Source organism: Anomaloglossus baeobatrachus, unplaced genomic scaffold, assembly GCF_048569485.1.
Source record: "Anomaloglossus baeobatrachus isolate aAnoBae1 unplaced genomic scaffold, aAnoBae1.hap1 Scaffold_3382, whole genome shotgun sequence".
NCBI lineage: Eukaryota > Metazoa > Chordata > Amphibia > Anura > Aromobatidae > Anomaloglossus > Anomaloglossus baeobatrachus.
In genome coordinates this window covers 45,537-60,092 of record NW_027442756.1, presented here as the reverse complement: position 1 = coordinate 60,092, position 14,556 = coordinate 45,537, and the positions used below count along the sequence as shown (strand labels likewise).

Sequence of the window (14,556 nt, the reverse complement as noted above, 5' to 3'; positions counted from 1 at the left end):
CGTCTTCATATGCACCTCAATTTGGCCCATTCACTTTTCACACTTCCTCCTTTTGTTTTTTATCTTTCACACTTTTGACTTTCTTTATTCATCCAAATAGCAAACTCATCACCACTCAACCTGACCAACTCGGCTATGTCCCCGTGCTGCAGTTCTCTGTCTTATCTAGATCATTTGCAATTGAATGGAATAGATCCCTTTTGGACAAAGTGGATTCACCTGCTGCTGCAGTGACCACAGGTGTGATAACATCTAGAATTGGCATCTGGTGCGATCTCTCCGCTTCCACTCCAAAGAAAGTTACCTGTTTATTCCTATCATGCATTGGTTTTTGGGGTTTTCTTTGAGTAATGATGATCTCTTTAGTAGTCTGTTGGCGCCCTCTCCTGGAGGAATAGTTTGCTTGCTCTTGGACATTCTAAAAGAGAGGTCATGATAGACATTGAGCTTCTGAGCTCAATTGGGGACAGTCATGGGTGATGAATGTTTGCAACCTACTGCGAAGCCTCATACCGCAATATAAGGAACGTCAAATACTAAGAAAGGGCGGCCTATGAAAGAATTACTACTTTCAATAAGTACACTTAAACGGCTAATTGGGAATAGAAAAACTGTAAAAAGCCCTCTGAGAAAGCCCCCCTCTAACCTTTGATAGTAAGCTTTTCTGTAGTCTGCCTGTTGATGTATTTTCCGTTTGAACTGTGCACAACATGAAGAGACGGAACACTGGCGGCTTGTCACAATGCCCCCCGATGACATCACAATAGCGCTGCTGCCTAGAAAACAAGCTGCGCAGAAGAAGTTGTTCTTTGGGTGGGAGGGTGGGCTAGTGGAAGGAGGGGGCAATCTCTTTTTTTCCCGGGTGGTAGGGGGATGACAGGAGAAGGGAAGCGGGTGGTGAGAAAGGTACAGAGGGCAGGGTTTGGGGGCTGGGAAGGAAAGGGAAAAGATTAGGGTTTGGGGATGATGAAAGGGCTTTCTACGGGTAAGGATGGCAAAGGGTGGCAGTGACGGAAAGTCAGGCAACCTGTCCTGTCCGTCTTTTTGTATCGTGAATTGGAAAGACTGCAAGGGGGAGGGGAGTTGCTTGCGCCCTAAAGGAGGAGTTATTCAGATTCATTGCAGTGGGCGGCGGCTGCAAAACGCACCATTCTTCTTGTTTTGGCTCTGCAAAGCAGCCTTTTCAAGGGTTGGCTTGGGTGACAAAATGTCTTGTGTAGGCGTGGGTTTGTCTCCCTCTCGCTCTCTCTCCCTAAGATGTGTCCGGCATAGGCCAGGGTGCCACTCGAGGCCCAAACCAATTCTGGTTATCGCTTCTCGGCCTTTTGGCTAAGATCAAGTGTAGTATCTGTTCTTATCAGTTTAATATCTGATACGTCCCCTATCTGGGGACCATATATTAAATGGATTTTTAGAACAGGGAGATGGAAAAAGAGCTTGCTCTGTCCACTCCACGCATTGACCTGGTATTGCAGTACCTCCAGGAACGGTGCACCCCTTCTTAACCCAGTTTCCAAAAGCAGAACTCAATTCACCTGATTCATATTAGCCCGATTTAATGAATTGGAAGAAAGCATACGTCTTCATATGCACCTCAATTTGGCCCATTCACTTTTCACACTTCCTCCTTTTGTTTTTTATCTTTCACACTTTTGACTTTCTTTATTCATCCAAATAGCAAACTCATCACCACTCAACCTGACCAACTCGCCTATGTCCCCGTGCTGCAGTTCTCTGTCTTATCTAGATCATTTGCAATTGAATGGAATAGATCCCTTTTGGACAAAGTGGATTCACCTGCTGCTGCAGTGACCACAGGTGTGATAACATCTAGAATTGGCATCTGGTGCGATCTCTCCGCTTCCACTCCAAAGAAAGTTACCTGTTTATTCCTATCATGCATTGGTTTTTGGGGTTTTCTTTGAGTAATGATGATCTCTTTAGTAGTCTGTTGGCGCCCTCTCCTGGAGGAATAGTTTGCTTGCTCTTGGACATTCTAAAAGAGAGGTCATGATAGACATTGAGCTTCTGAGCTCAATTGGGGACAGTCATGGGTGATGAATGTTTGCAACCTACTGCGAAGCCTCATACCGCAATATAAGGAACGTCAAATACTAAGAAAGGGCGGCCTATGAAAGAATTACTACTTTCAATAAGTACACTTAAACGGCTAATTGGGAATAGAAAAACTGTAAAAAGCCCTCTGAGAAAGCCCCCCTCTAACCTTTGATAGTAAGCTTTTCTGTAGTCTGCCTGTTGATGTATTTTCCGTTTGAACTGTGCACAACATGAAGAGACGGAACACTGGCGGCTTGTCACAATGCCCCCCGATGACATCACAATAGCGCTGCTGCCTAGAAAACAAGCTGCGCAGAAGAAGTTGTTCTTTGGGTGGGAGGGTGGGCTAGTGGAAGGAGGGGGCAATCTCTTTTTTTCCCGGGTGGTAGGGGGATGACAGGAGAAGGGAAGCGGGTGGTGAGAAAGGTACAGAGGGCAGGGTTTGGGGGCTGGGAAGGAAAGGGAAAAGATTAGGGTTTGGGGATGATGAAAGGGCTTTCTACGGGTAAGGATGGCAAAGGGTGGCAGTGACGGAAAGTCAGGCAACCTGTCCTGTCCGTCTTTTTGTATCGTGAATTGGAAAGACTGCAAGGGGGAGGGGAGTTGCTTGCGCCCTAAAGGAGGAGTTATTCAGATTCATTGCAGTGGGCGGCGGCTGCAAAACGCACCATTCTTCTTGTTTTGGCTCTGCAAAGCAGCCTTTTCAAGGGTTGGCTTGGGTGACAAAATGTCTTGTGTAGGCGTGGGTTTGTCTCCCTCTCGCTCTCTCTCCCTAAGATGTGTCCGGCATAGGCCAGGGTGCCACTCGAGGCCCAAACCAATTCTGGTTATCGCTTCTCGGCCTTTTGGCTAAGATCAAGTGTAGTATCTGTTCTTATCAGTTTAATATCTGATACGTCCCCTATCTGGGGACCATATATTAAATGGATTTTTAGAACAGGGAGATGGAAAAAGAGCTTGCTCTGTCCACTCCACGCATTGACCTGGTATTGCAGTACCTCCAGGAACGGTGCACCCCTTCTTAACCCAGTTTCCAAAAGCAGAACTCAATTCACCTGATTCATATTAGCCCGATTTAATGAATTGGAAGAAAGCATACGTCTTCATATGCACCTCAATTTGGCCCATTCACTTTTCACACTTCCTCCTTTTGTTTTTTATCTTTCACACTTTTGACTTTCTTTATTCATCCAAATAGCAAACTCATCACCACTCAACCTGACCAACTCGGCTATGTCCCCGTGCTGCAGTTCTCTGTCTTATCTAGATCATTTGCAATTGAATGGAATAGATCCCTTTTGGACAAAGTGGATTCACCTGCTGCTGCAGTGACCACAGGTGTGATAACATCTAGAATTGGCATCTGGTGCGATCTCTCCGCTTCCACTCCAAAGAAAGTTACCTGTTTATTCCTATCATGCATTGGTTTTTGGGGTTTTCTTTGAGTAATGATGATCTCTTTAGTAGTCTGTTGGCGCCCTCTCCTGGAGGAATAGTTTGCTTGCTCTTGGACATTCTAAAAGAGAGGTCATGATAGACATTGAGCTTCTGAGCTCAATTGGGGACAGTCATGGGTGATGAATGTTTGCAACCTACTGCGAAGCCTCATACCGCAATATAAGGAACGTCAAATACTAAGAAAGGGCGGCCTATGAAAGAATTACTACTTTCAATAAGTACACTTAAACGGCTAATTGGGAATAGAAAAACTGTAAAAAGCCCTCTGAGAAAGCCCCCCTCTAACCTTTGATAGTAAGCTTTTCTGTAGTCTGCCTGTTGATGTATTTTCCGTTTGAACTGTGCACAACATGAAGAGACGGAACACTGGCGGCTTGTCACAATGCCCCCCGATGACATCACAATAGCGCTGCTGCCTAGAAAACAAGCTGCGCAGAAGAAGTTGTTCTTTGGGTGGGAGGGTGGGCTAGTGGAAGGAGGGGGCAATCTCTTTTTTTCCCGGGTGGTAGGGGGATGACAGGAGAAGGGAAGCGGGTGGTGAGAAAGGTACAGAGGGCAGGGTTTGGGGGCTGGGAAGGAAAGGGAAAAGATTAGGGTTTGGGGATGATGAAAGGGCTTTCTACGGGTAAGGATGGCAAAGGGTGGCAGTGACGGAAAGTCAGGCAACCTGTCCTGTCCGTCTTTTTGTATCGTGAATTGGAAAGACTGCAAGGGGGAGGGGAGTTGCTTGCGCCCTAAAGGAGGAGTTATTCAGATTCATTGCAGTGGGCGGCGGCTGCAAAACGCACCATTCTTCTTGTTTTGGCTCTGCAAAGCAGCCTTTTCAAGGGTTGGCTTGGGTGACAAAATGTCTTGTGTAGGCGTGGGTTTGTCTCCCTCTCGCTCTCTCTCCCTAAGATGTGTCCGGCATAGGCCAGGGTGCCACTCGAGGCCCAAACCAATTCTGGTTATCGCTTCTCGGCCTTTTGGCTAAGATCAAGTGTAGTATCTGTTCTTATCAGTTTAATATCTGATACGTCCCCTATCTGGGGACCATATATTAAATGGATTTTTAGAACAGGGAGATGGAAAAAGAGCTTGCTCTGTCCACTCCACGCATTGACCTGGTATTGCAGTACCTCCAGGAACGGTGCACCCCTTCTTAACCCAGTTTCCAAAAGCAGAACTCAATTCACCTGATTCATATTAGCCCGATTTAATGAATTGGAAGAAAGCATACGTCTTCATATGCACCTCAATTTGGCCCATTCACTTTTCACACTTCCTCCTTTTGTTTTTTATCTTTCACACTTTTGACTTTCTTTATTCATCCAAATAGCAAACTCATCACCACTCAACCTGACCAACTCGGCTATGTCCCCGTGCTGCAGTTCTCTGTCTTATCTAGATCATTTGCAATTGAATGGAATAGATCCCTTTTGGACAAAGTGGATTCACCTGCTGCTGCAGTGACCACAGGTGTGATAACATCTAGAATTGGCATCTGGTGCGATCTCTCCGCTTCCACTCCAAAGAAAGTTACCTGTTTATTCCTATCATGCATTGGTTTTTGGGGTTTTCTTTGAGTAATGATGATCTCTTTAGTAGTCTGTTGGCGCCCTCTCCTGGAGGAATAGTTTGCTTGCTCTTGGACATTCTAAAAGAGAGGTCATGATAGACATTGAGCTTCTGAGCTCAATTGGGGACAGTCATGGGTGATGAATGTTTGCAACCTACTGCGAAGCCTCATACCGCAATATAAGGAACGTCAAATACTAAGAAAGGGCGGCCTATGAAAGAATTACTACTTTCAATAAGTACACTTAAACGGCTAATTGGGAATAGAAAAACTGTAAAAAGCCCTCTGAGAAAGCCCCCCTCTAACCTTTGATAGTAAGCTTTTCTGTAGTCTGCCTGTTGATGTATTTTCCGTTTGAACTGTGCACAACATGAAGAGACGGAACACTGGCGGCTTGTCACAATGCCCCCCGATGACATCACAATAGCGCTGCTGCCTAGAAAACAAGCTGCGCAGAAGAAGTTGTTCTTTGGGTGGGAGGGTGGGCTAGTGGAAGGAGGGGGCAATGTCTTTTTTTCCCGGGTGGTAGGGGGATGACAGGAGAAGGGAAGCGGGTGGTGAGAAAGGTACAGAGGGCAGGGTTTGGGGGCTGGGAAGGAAAGGGAAAAGATTAGGGTTTGGGGATGATGAAAGGGCTTTCTACGGGTAAGGATGGCAAAGGGTGGCAGTGACGGAAAGTCAGGCAACCTGTCCTGTCCGTCTTTTTGTATCGTGAATTGGAAAGACTGCAAGGGGGAGGGGAGTTGCTTGCGCCCTAAAGGAGGAGTTATTCAGATTCATTGCAGTGGGCGGCGGCTGCAAAACGCACCATTCTTCTTGTTTTGGCTCTGCAAAGCAGCCTTTTCAAGGGTTGGCTTGGGTGACAAAATGTCTTGTGTAGGCGTGGGTTTGTCTCCCTCTCGCTCTCTCTCCCTAAGATGTGTCCGGCATAGGCCAGGGTGCCACTCGAGGCCCAAACCAATTCTGGTTATCGCTTCTCGGCCTTTTGGCTAAGATCAAGTGTAGTATCTGTTCTTATCAGTTTAATATCTGATACGTCCCCTATCTGGGGACCATATATTAAATGGATTTTTAGAACAGGGAGATGGAAAAAGAGCTTGCTCTGTCCACTCCACGCATTGACCTGGTATTGCAGTACCTCCAGGAACGGTGCACCCCTTCTTAACCCAGTTTCCAAAAGCAGAACTCAATTCACCTGATTCATATTAGCCCGATTTAATGAATTGGAAGAAAGCATACGTCTTCATATGCACCTCAATTTGGCCCATTCACTTTTCACACTTCCTCCTTTTGTTTTTTATCTTTCACACTTTTGACTTTCTTTATTCATCCAAATAGCAAACTCATCACCACTCAACCTGACCAACTCGGCTATGTCCCCGTGCTGCAGTTCTCTGTCTTATCTAGATCATTTGCAATTGAATGGAATAGATCCCTTTTGGACAAAGTGGATTCACCTGCTGCTGCAGTGACCACAGGTGTGATAACATCTAGAATTGGCATCTGGTGCGATCTCTCCGCTTCCACTCCAAAGAAAGTTACCTGTTTATTCCTATCATGCATTGGTTTTTGGGGTTTTCTTTGAGTAATGATGATCTCTTTAGTAGTCTGTTGGCGCCCTCTCCTGGAGGAATAGTTTGCTTGCTCTTGGACATTCTAAAAGAGAGGTCATGATAGACATTGAGCTTCTGAGCTCAATTGGGGACAGTCATGGGTGATGAATGTTTGCAACCTACTGCGAAGCCTCATACCGCAATATAAGGAACGTCAAATACTAAGAAAGGGCGGCCTATGAAAGAATTACTACTTTCAATAAGTACACTTAAACGGCTAATTGGGAATAGAAAAACTGTAAAAAGCCCTCTGAGAAAGCCCCCCTCTAACCTTTGATAGTAAGCTTTTCTGTAGTCTGCCTGTTGATGTATTTTCCGTTTGAACTGTGCACAACATGAAGAGACGGAACACTGGCGGCTTGTCACAATGCCCCCCGATGACATCACAATAGCGCTGCTGCCTAGAAAACAAGCTGCGCAGAAGAAGTTGTTCTTTGGGTGGGAGGGTGGGCTAGTGGAAGGAGGGGGCAATCTCTTTTTTTCCCGGGTGGTAGGGGGATGACAGGAGAAGGGAAGCGGGTGGTGAGAAAGGTACAGAGGGCAGGGTTTGGGGGCTGGGAAGGAAAGGGAAAAGATTAGGGTTTGGGGATGATGAAAGGGCTTTCTACGGGTAAGGATGGCAAAGGGTGGCAGTGACGGAAAGTCAGGCAACCTGTCCTGTCCGTCTTTTTGTATCGTGAATTGGAAAGACTGCAAGGGGGAGGGGAGTTGCTTGCGCCCTAAAGGAGGAGTTATTCAGATTCATTGCAGTGGGCGGCGGCTGCAAAACGCACCATTCTTCTTGTTTTGGCTCTGCAAAGCAGCCTTTTCAAGGGTTGGCTTGGGTGACAAAATGTCTTGTGTAGGCGTGGGTTTGTCTCCCTCTCGCTCTCTCTCCCTAAGATGTGTCCGGCATAGGCCAGGGTGCCACTCGAGGCCCAAACCAATTCTGGTTATCGCTTCTCGGCCTTTTGGCTAAGATCAAGTGTAGTATCTGTTCTTATCAGTTTAATATCTGATACGTCCCCTATCTGGGGACCATATATTAAATGGATTTTTAGAACAGGGAGATGGAAAAAGAGCTTGCTCTGTCCACTCCACGCATTGACCTGGTATTGCAGTACCTCCAGGAACGGTGCACCCCTTCTTAACCCAGTTTCCAAAAGCAGAACTCAATTCACCTGATTCATATTAGCCCGATTTAATGAATTGGAAGAAAGCATACGTCTTCATATGCACCTCAATTTGGCCCATTCACTTTTCACACTTCCTCCTTTTGTTTTTTATCTTTCACACTTTTGACTTTCTTTATTCATCCAAATAGCAAACTCATCACCACTCAACCTGACCAACTCGGCTATGTCCCCGTGCTGCAGTTCTCTGTCTTATCTAGATCATTTGCAATTGAATGGAATAGATCCCTTTTGGACAAAGTGGATTCACCTGCTGCTGCAGTGACCACAGGTGTGATAACATCTAGAATTGGCATCTGGTGCGATCTCTCCGCTTCCACTCCAAAGAAAGTTACCTGTTTATTCCTATCATGCATTGGTTTTTGGGGTTTTCTTTGAGTAATGATGATCTCTTTAGTAGTCTGTTGGCGCCCTCTCCTGGAGGAATAGTTTGCTTGCTCTTGGACATTCTAAAAGAGAGGTCATGATAGACATTGAGCTTCTGAGCTCAATTGGGGACAGTCATGGGTGATGAATGTTTGCAACCTACTGCGAAGCCTCATACCGCAATATAAGGAACGTCAAATACTAAGAAAGGGCGGCCTATGAAAGAATTACTACTTTCAATAAGTACACTTAAACGGCTAATTGGGAATAGAAAAACTGTAAAAAGCCCTCTGAGAAAGCCCCCCTCTAACCTTTGATAGTAAGCTTTTCTGTAGTCTGCCTGTTGATGTATTTTCCGTTTGAACTGTGCACAACATGAAGAGACGGAACACTGGCGGCTTGTCACAATGCCCCCCGATGACATCACAATAGCGCTGCTGCCTAGAAAACAAGCTGCGCAGAAGAAGTTGTTCTTTGGGTGGGAGGGTGGGCTAGTGGAAGGAGGGGGCAATCTCTTTTTTTCCCGGGTGGTAGGGGGATGACAGGAGAAGGGAAGCGGGTGGTGAGAAAGGTACAGAGGGCAGGGTTTGGGGGCTGGGAAGGAAAGGGAAAAGATTAGGGTTTGGGGATGATGAAAGGGCTTTCTACGGGTAAGGATGGCAAAGGGTGGCAGTGACGGAAAGTCAGGCAACCTGTCCTGTCCGTCTTTTTGTATCGTGAATTGGAAAGACTGCAAGGGGGAGGGGAGTTGCTTGCGCCCTAAAGGAGGAGTTATTCAGATTCATTGCAGTGGGCGGCGGCTGCAAAACGCACCATTCTTCTTGTTTTGGCTCTGCAAAGCAGCCTTTTCAAGGGTTGGCTTGGGTGACAAAATGTCTTGTGTAGGCGTGGGTTTGTCTCCCTCTCGCTCTCTCTCCCTAAGATGTGTCCGGCATAGGCCAGGGTGCCACTCGAGGCCCAAACCAATTCTGGTTATCGCTTCTCGGCCTTTTGGCTAAGATCAAGTGTAGTATCTGTTCTTATCAGTTTAATATCTGATACGTCCCCTATCTGGGGACCATATATTAAATGGATTTTTAGAACAGGGAGATGGAAAAAGAGCTTGCTCTGTCCACTCCACGCATTGACCTGGTATTGCAGTACCTCCAGGAACGGTGCACCCCTTCTTAACCCAGTTTCCAAAAGCAGAACTCAATTCACCTGATTCATATTAGCCCGATTTAATGAATTGGAAGAAAGCATACGTCTTCATATGCACCTCAATTTGGCCCATTCACTTTTCACACTTCCTCCTTTTGTTTTTTATCTTTCACACTTTTGACTTTCCTTATTCATCCAAATAGCAAACTCATCACCACTCAACCTGACCAACTCGGCTATGTCCCCGTGCTGCAGTTCTCTGTCTTATCTAGATCATTTGCAATTGAATGGAATAGATCCCTTTTGGACAAAGTGGATTCACCTGCTGCTGCAGTGACCACAGGTGTGATAACATCTAGAATTGGCATCTGGTGCGATCTCTCCGCTTCCACTCCAAAGAAAGTTACCTGTTTATTCCTATCATGCATTGGTTTTTGGGGTTTTCTTTGAGTAATGATGATCTCTTTAGTAGTCTGTTGGCGCCCTCTCCTGGAGGAATAGTTTGCTTGCTCTTGGACATTCTAAAAGAGAGGTCATGATAGACATTGAGCTTCTGAGCTCAATTGGGGACAGTCATGGGTGATGAATGTTTGCAACCTACTGCGAAGCCTCATACCGCAATATAAGGAACGTCAAATACTAAGAAAGGGCGGCCTATGAAAGAATTACTACTTTCAATAAGTACACTTAAACGGCTAATTGGGAATAGAAAAACTGTAAAAAGCCCTCTGAGAAAGCCCCCCTCTAACCTTTGATAGTAAGCTTTTCTGTAGTCTGCCTGTTGATGTATTTTCCGTTTGAACTGTGCACAACATGAAGAGACGGAACACTGGCGGCTTGTCACAATGCCCCCCGATGACATCACAATAGCGCTGCTGCCTAGAAAACAAGCTGCGCAGAAGAAGTTGTTCTTTGGGTGGGAGGGTGGGCTAGTGGAAGGAGGGGGCAATCTCTTTTTTTCCCGGGTGGTAGGGGGATGACAGGAGAAGGGAAGCGGGTGGTGAGAAAGGTACAGAGGGCAGGGTTTGGGGGCTGGGAAGGAAAGGGAAAAGATTAGGGTTTGGGGATGATGAAAGGGCTTTCTACGGGTAAGGATGGCAAAGGGTGGCAGTGACGGAAAGTCAGGCAACCTGTCCTGTCCGTCTTTTTGTATCGTGAATTGGAAAGACTGCAAGGGGGAGGGGAGTTGCTTGCGCCCTAAAGGAGGAGTTATTCAGATTCATTGCAGTGGGCGGCGGCTGCAAAACGCACCATTCTTCTTGTTTTGGCTCTGCAAAGCAGCCTTTTCAAGGGTTGGCTTGGGTGACAAAATGTCTTGTGTAGGCGTGGGTTTGTCTCCCTCTCGCTCTCTCTCCCTAAGATGTGTCCGGCATAGGCCAGGGTGCCACTCGAGGCCCAAACCAATTCTGGTTATCGCTTCTCGGCCTTTTGGCTAAGATCAAGTGTAGTATCTGTTCTTATCAGTTTAATATCTGATACGTCCCCTATCTGGGGACCATATATTAAATGGATTTTTAGAACAGGGAGATGGAAAAAGAGCTTGCTCTGTCCACTCCACGCATTGACCTGGTATTGCAGTACCTCCAGGAACGGTGCACCCCTTCTTAACCCAGTTTCCAAAAGCAGAACTCAATTCACCTGATTCATATTAGCCCGATTTAATGAATTGGAAGAAAGCATACGTCTTCATATGCACCTCAATTTGGCCCATTCACTTTTCACACTTCCTCCTTTTGTTTTTTATCTTTCACACTTTTGACTTTCTTTATTCATCCAAATAGCAAACTCATCACCACTCAACCTGACCAACTCGGCTATGTCCCCGTGCTGCAGTTCTCTGTCTTATCTAGATCATTTGCAATTGAATGGAATAGATCCCTTTTGGACAAAGTGGATTCACCTGCTGCTGCAGTGACCACAGGTGTGATAACATCTAGAATTGGCATCTGGTGCGATCTCTCCGCTTCCACTCCAAAGAAAGTTACCTGTTTATTCCTATCATGCATTGGTTTTTGGGGTTTTCTTTGAGTAATGATGATCTCTTTAGTAGTCTGTTGGCGCCCTCTCCTGGAGGAATAGTTTGCTTGCTCTTGGACATTCTAAAAGAGAGGTCATGATAGACATTGAGCTTCTGAGCTCAATTGGGGACAGTCATGGGTGATGAATGTTTGCAACCTACTGCGAAGCCTCATACCGCAATATAAGGAACGTCAAATACTAAGAAAGGGCGGCCTATGAAAGAATTACTACTTTCAATAAGTACACTTAAACGGCTAATTGGGAATAGAAAAACTGTAAAAAGCCCTCTGAGAAAGCCCCCCTCTAACCTTTGATAGTAAGCTTTTCTGTAGTCTGCCTGTTGATGTATTTTCCGTTTGAACTGTGCACAACATGAAGAGACGGAACACTGGCGGCTTGTCACAATGCCCCCCGATGACATCACAATAGCGCTGCTGCCTAGAAAACAAGCTGCGCAGAAGAAGTTGTTCTTTGGGTGGGAGGGTGGGCTAGTGGAAGGAGGGGGCAATCTCTTTTTTTCCCGGGTGGTAGGGGGATGACAGGAGAAGGGAAGCGGGTGGTGAGAAAGGTACAGAGGGCAGGGTTTGGGGGCTGGGAAGGAAAGGGAAAAGATTAGGGTTTGGGGATGATGAAAGGGCTTTCTACGGGTAAGGATGGCAAAGGGTGGCAGTGACGGAAAGTCAGGCAACCTGTCCTGTCCGTCTTTTTGTATCGTGAATTGGAAAGACTGCAAGGGGGAGGGGAGTTGCTTGCGCCCTAAAGGAGGAGTTATTCAGATTCATTGCAGTGGGCGGCGGCTGCAAAACGCACCATTCTTCTTGTTTTGGCTCTGCAAAGCAGCCTTTTCAAGGGTTGGCTTGGGTGACAAAATGTCTTGTGTAGGCGTGGGTTTGTCTCCCTCTCGCTCTCTCTCCCTAAGATGTGTCCGGCATAGGCCAGGGTGCCACTCGAGGCCCAAACCAATTCTGGTTATCGCTTCTCGGCCTTTTGGCTAAGATCAAGTGTAGTATCTGTTCTTATCAGTTTAATATCTGATACGTCCCCTATCTGGGGACCATATATTAAATGGATTTTTAGAACAGGGAGATGGAAAAAGAGCTTGCTCTGTCCACTCCACGCATTGACCTGGTATTGCAGTACCTCCAGGAACGGTGCACCCCTTCTTAACCCAGTTTCCAAAAGCAGAACTCAATTCACCTGATTCATATTAGCCCGATTTAATGAATTGGAAGAAAGCATACGTCTTCATATGCACCTCAATTTGGCCCATTCACTTTTCACACTTCCTCCTTTTGTTTTTTATCTTTCACACTTTTGACTTTCTTTATTCATCCAAATAGCAAACTCATCACCACTCAACCTGACCAACTCGGCTATGTCCCCGTGCTGCAGTTCTCTGTCTTATCTAGATCATTTGCAATTGAATGGAATAGATCCCTTTTGGACAAAGTGGATTCACCTGCTGCTGCAGTGACCACAGGTGTGATAACATCTAGAATTGGCATCTGGTGCGATCTCTCCGCTTCCACTCCAAAGAAAGTTACCTGTTTATTCCTATCATGCATTGGTTTTTGGGGTTTTCTTTGAGTAATGATGATCTCTTTAGTAGTCTGTTGGCGCCCTCTCCTGGAGGAATAGTTTGCTTGCTCTTGGACATTCTAAAAGAGAGGTCATGATAGACATTGAGCTTCTGAGCTCAATTGGGGACAGTCATGGGTGATGAATGTTTGCAACCTACTGCGAAGCCTCATACCGCAATATAAGGAACGTCAAATACTAAGAAAGGGCGGCCTATGAAAGAATTACTACTTTCAATAAGTACACTTAAACGGCTAATTGGGAATAGAAAAACTGTAAAAAGCCCTCTGAGAAAGCCCCCCTCTAACCTTTGATAGTAAGCTTTTCTGTAGTCTGCCTGTTGATGTATTTTCCGTTTGAACTGTGCACAACATGAAGAGACGGAACACTGGCGGCTTGTCACAATGCCCCCCGATGACATCACAATAGCGCTGCTGCCTAGAAAACAAGCTGCGCAGAAGAAGTTGTTCTTTGGGTGGGAGGGTGGGCTAGTGGAAGGAGGGGGCAATCTCTTTTTTTCCCGGGTGGTAGGGGGATGACAGGAGAAGGGAAGCGGGTGGTGAGAAAGGTACAGAGGGCAGGGTTTGGGGGCTGGGAAGGAAAGGGAAAAGATTAGGGTTTGGGGATGATGAAAGGGCTTTCTACGGGTAAGGATGGCAAAGGGTGGCAGTGACGGAAAGTCAGGCAACCTGTCCTGTCCGTCTTTTTGTATCGTGAATTGGAAAGACTGCAAGGGGGAGGGGAGTTGCTTGCGCCCTAAAGGAGGAGTTATTCAGATTCATTGCAGTGGGCGGCGGCTGCAAAACGCACCATTCTTCTTGTTTTGGCTCTGCAAAGCAGCCTTTTCAAGGGTTGGCTTGGGTGACAAAATGTCTTGTGTAGGCGTGGGTTTGTCTCCCTCTCGCTCTCTCTCCCTAAGATGTGTCCGGCATAGGCCAGGGTGCCACTCGAGGCCCAAACCAATTCTGGTTATCGCTTCTCGGCCTTTTGGCTAAGATCAAGTGTAGTATCTGTTCTTATCAGTTTAATATCTGATACGTCCCCTATCTGGGGACCATATATTAAATGGATTTTTAGAACAGGGAGATGGAAAAAGAGCTTGCTCTGTCCACTCCACGCATTGACCTGGTATTGCAGTACCTCCAGGAACGGTGCACCCCTTCTTAACCCAGTTTCCAAAAGCAGAACTCAATTCACCTGATTCATATTAGCCCGATTTAATGAATTGGAAGAAAGCATACGTCTTCATATGCACCTCAATTTGGCCCATTCACTTTTCACACTTCCTCCTTTTGTTTTTTATCTTTCACACTTTTGACTTTCTTTATTCATCCAAATAGCAAACTCATCACCACTCAACCTGACCAACTCGGCTATGTCCCCGTGCTGCAGTTCTCTGTCTTATCTAGATCATTTGCAATTGAATGGAATAGATCCCTTTTGGACAAAGTGGATTCACCTGCTGCTGCAGTGACCACAGGTGTGATAACATCTAGAATTGGCATCTGGTGCGATCTCTCCGCTTCCACTCCAAAGAAAGTTACCTGTTTATTCCTATCATGCATTGGTTTTTGGGGTTTTCTTTGAGTAATGA

The 14,556-nt window shown here is 46.2% G+C and overlaps 9 non-coding genes across 9 annotated transcripts; all 9 read left to right on the top strand.

Annotated features, from left to right (window-relative positions):
* The first annotated feature begins 1,309 nt into the window (after positions 1-1,309).
* Positions 1,310-1,500, top strand: LOC142271673 (U2 spliceosomal RNA). Its single transcript, XR_012736687.1, has one exon. It is a non-coding gene; the product is annotated as a U2 spliceosomal RNA (small nuclear RNA).
* A 1,387-nt stretch (positions 1,501-2,887) lies between these two features.
* On the top strand, positions 2,888-3,078 carry LOC142271671 (U2 spliceosomal RNA). Its single transcript, XR_012736686.1, has one exon. It is a non-coding gene; the product is annotated as a U2 spliceosomal RNA (small nuclear RNA).
* Positions 3,079-4,465: 1,387 nt separating this feature from the next.
* On the top strand, positions 4,466-4,656 carry LOC142271670 (U2 spliceosomal RNA). The gene has a single exon (XR_012736685.1). It is a non-coding gene; the product is annotated as a U2 spliceosomal RNA (small nuclear RNA).
* Positions 4,657-6,043: 1,387 nt separating this feature from the next.
* On the top strand, positions 6,044-6,234 carry LOC142271669 (U2 spliceosomal RNA). The gene has a single exon (XR_012736684.1). It is a non-coding gene; the product is annotated as a U2 spliceosomal RNA (small nuclear RNA).
* Positions 6,235-7,621: 1,387 nt separating this feature from the next.
* LOC142271668 (U2 spliceosomal RNA) lies at positions 7,622-7,812 on the top strand. The gene has a single exon (XR_012736683.1). It is a non-coding gene; the product is annotated as a U2 spliceosomal RNA (small nuclear RNA).
* Positions 7,813-9,199: 1,387 nt separating this feature from the next.
* On the top strand, positions 9,200-9,390 carry LOC142271667 (U2 spliceosomal RNA). Its single transcript, XR_012736682.1, has one exon. It is a non-coding gene; the product is annotated as a U2 spliceosomal RNA (small nuclear RNA).
* A 1,387-nt stretch (positions 9,391-10,777) lies between these two features.
* LOC142271666 (U2 spliceosomal RNA) lies at positions 10,778-10,968 on the top strand. Its single transcript, XR_012736681.1, has one exon. It is a non-coding gene; the product is annotated as a U2 spliceosomal RNA (small nuclear RNA).
* Positions 10,969-12,355: 1,387 nt separating this feature from the next.
* On the top strand, positions 12,356-12,546 carry LOC142271665 (U2 spliceosomal RNA). The gene has a single exon (XR_012736680.1). It is a non-coding gene; the product is annotated as a U2 spliceosomal RNA (small nuclear RNA).
* Positions 12,547-13,933: 1,387 nt separating this feature from the next.
* Positions 13,934-14,124, top strand: LOC142271664 (U2 spliceosomal RNA). Its single transcript, XR_012736679.1, has one exon. It is a non-coding gene; the product is annotated as a U2 spliceosomal RNA (small nuclear RNA).
* The last annotated feature ends 432 nt before the right edge of the window (positions 14,125-14,556 follow it).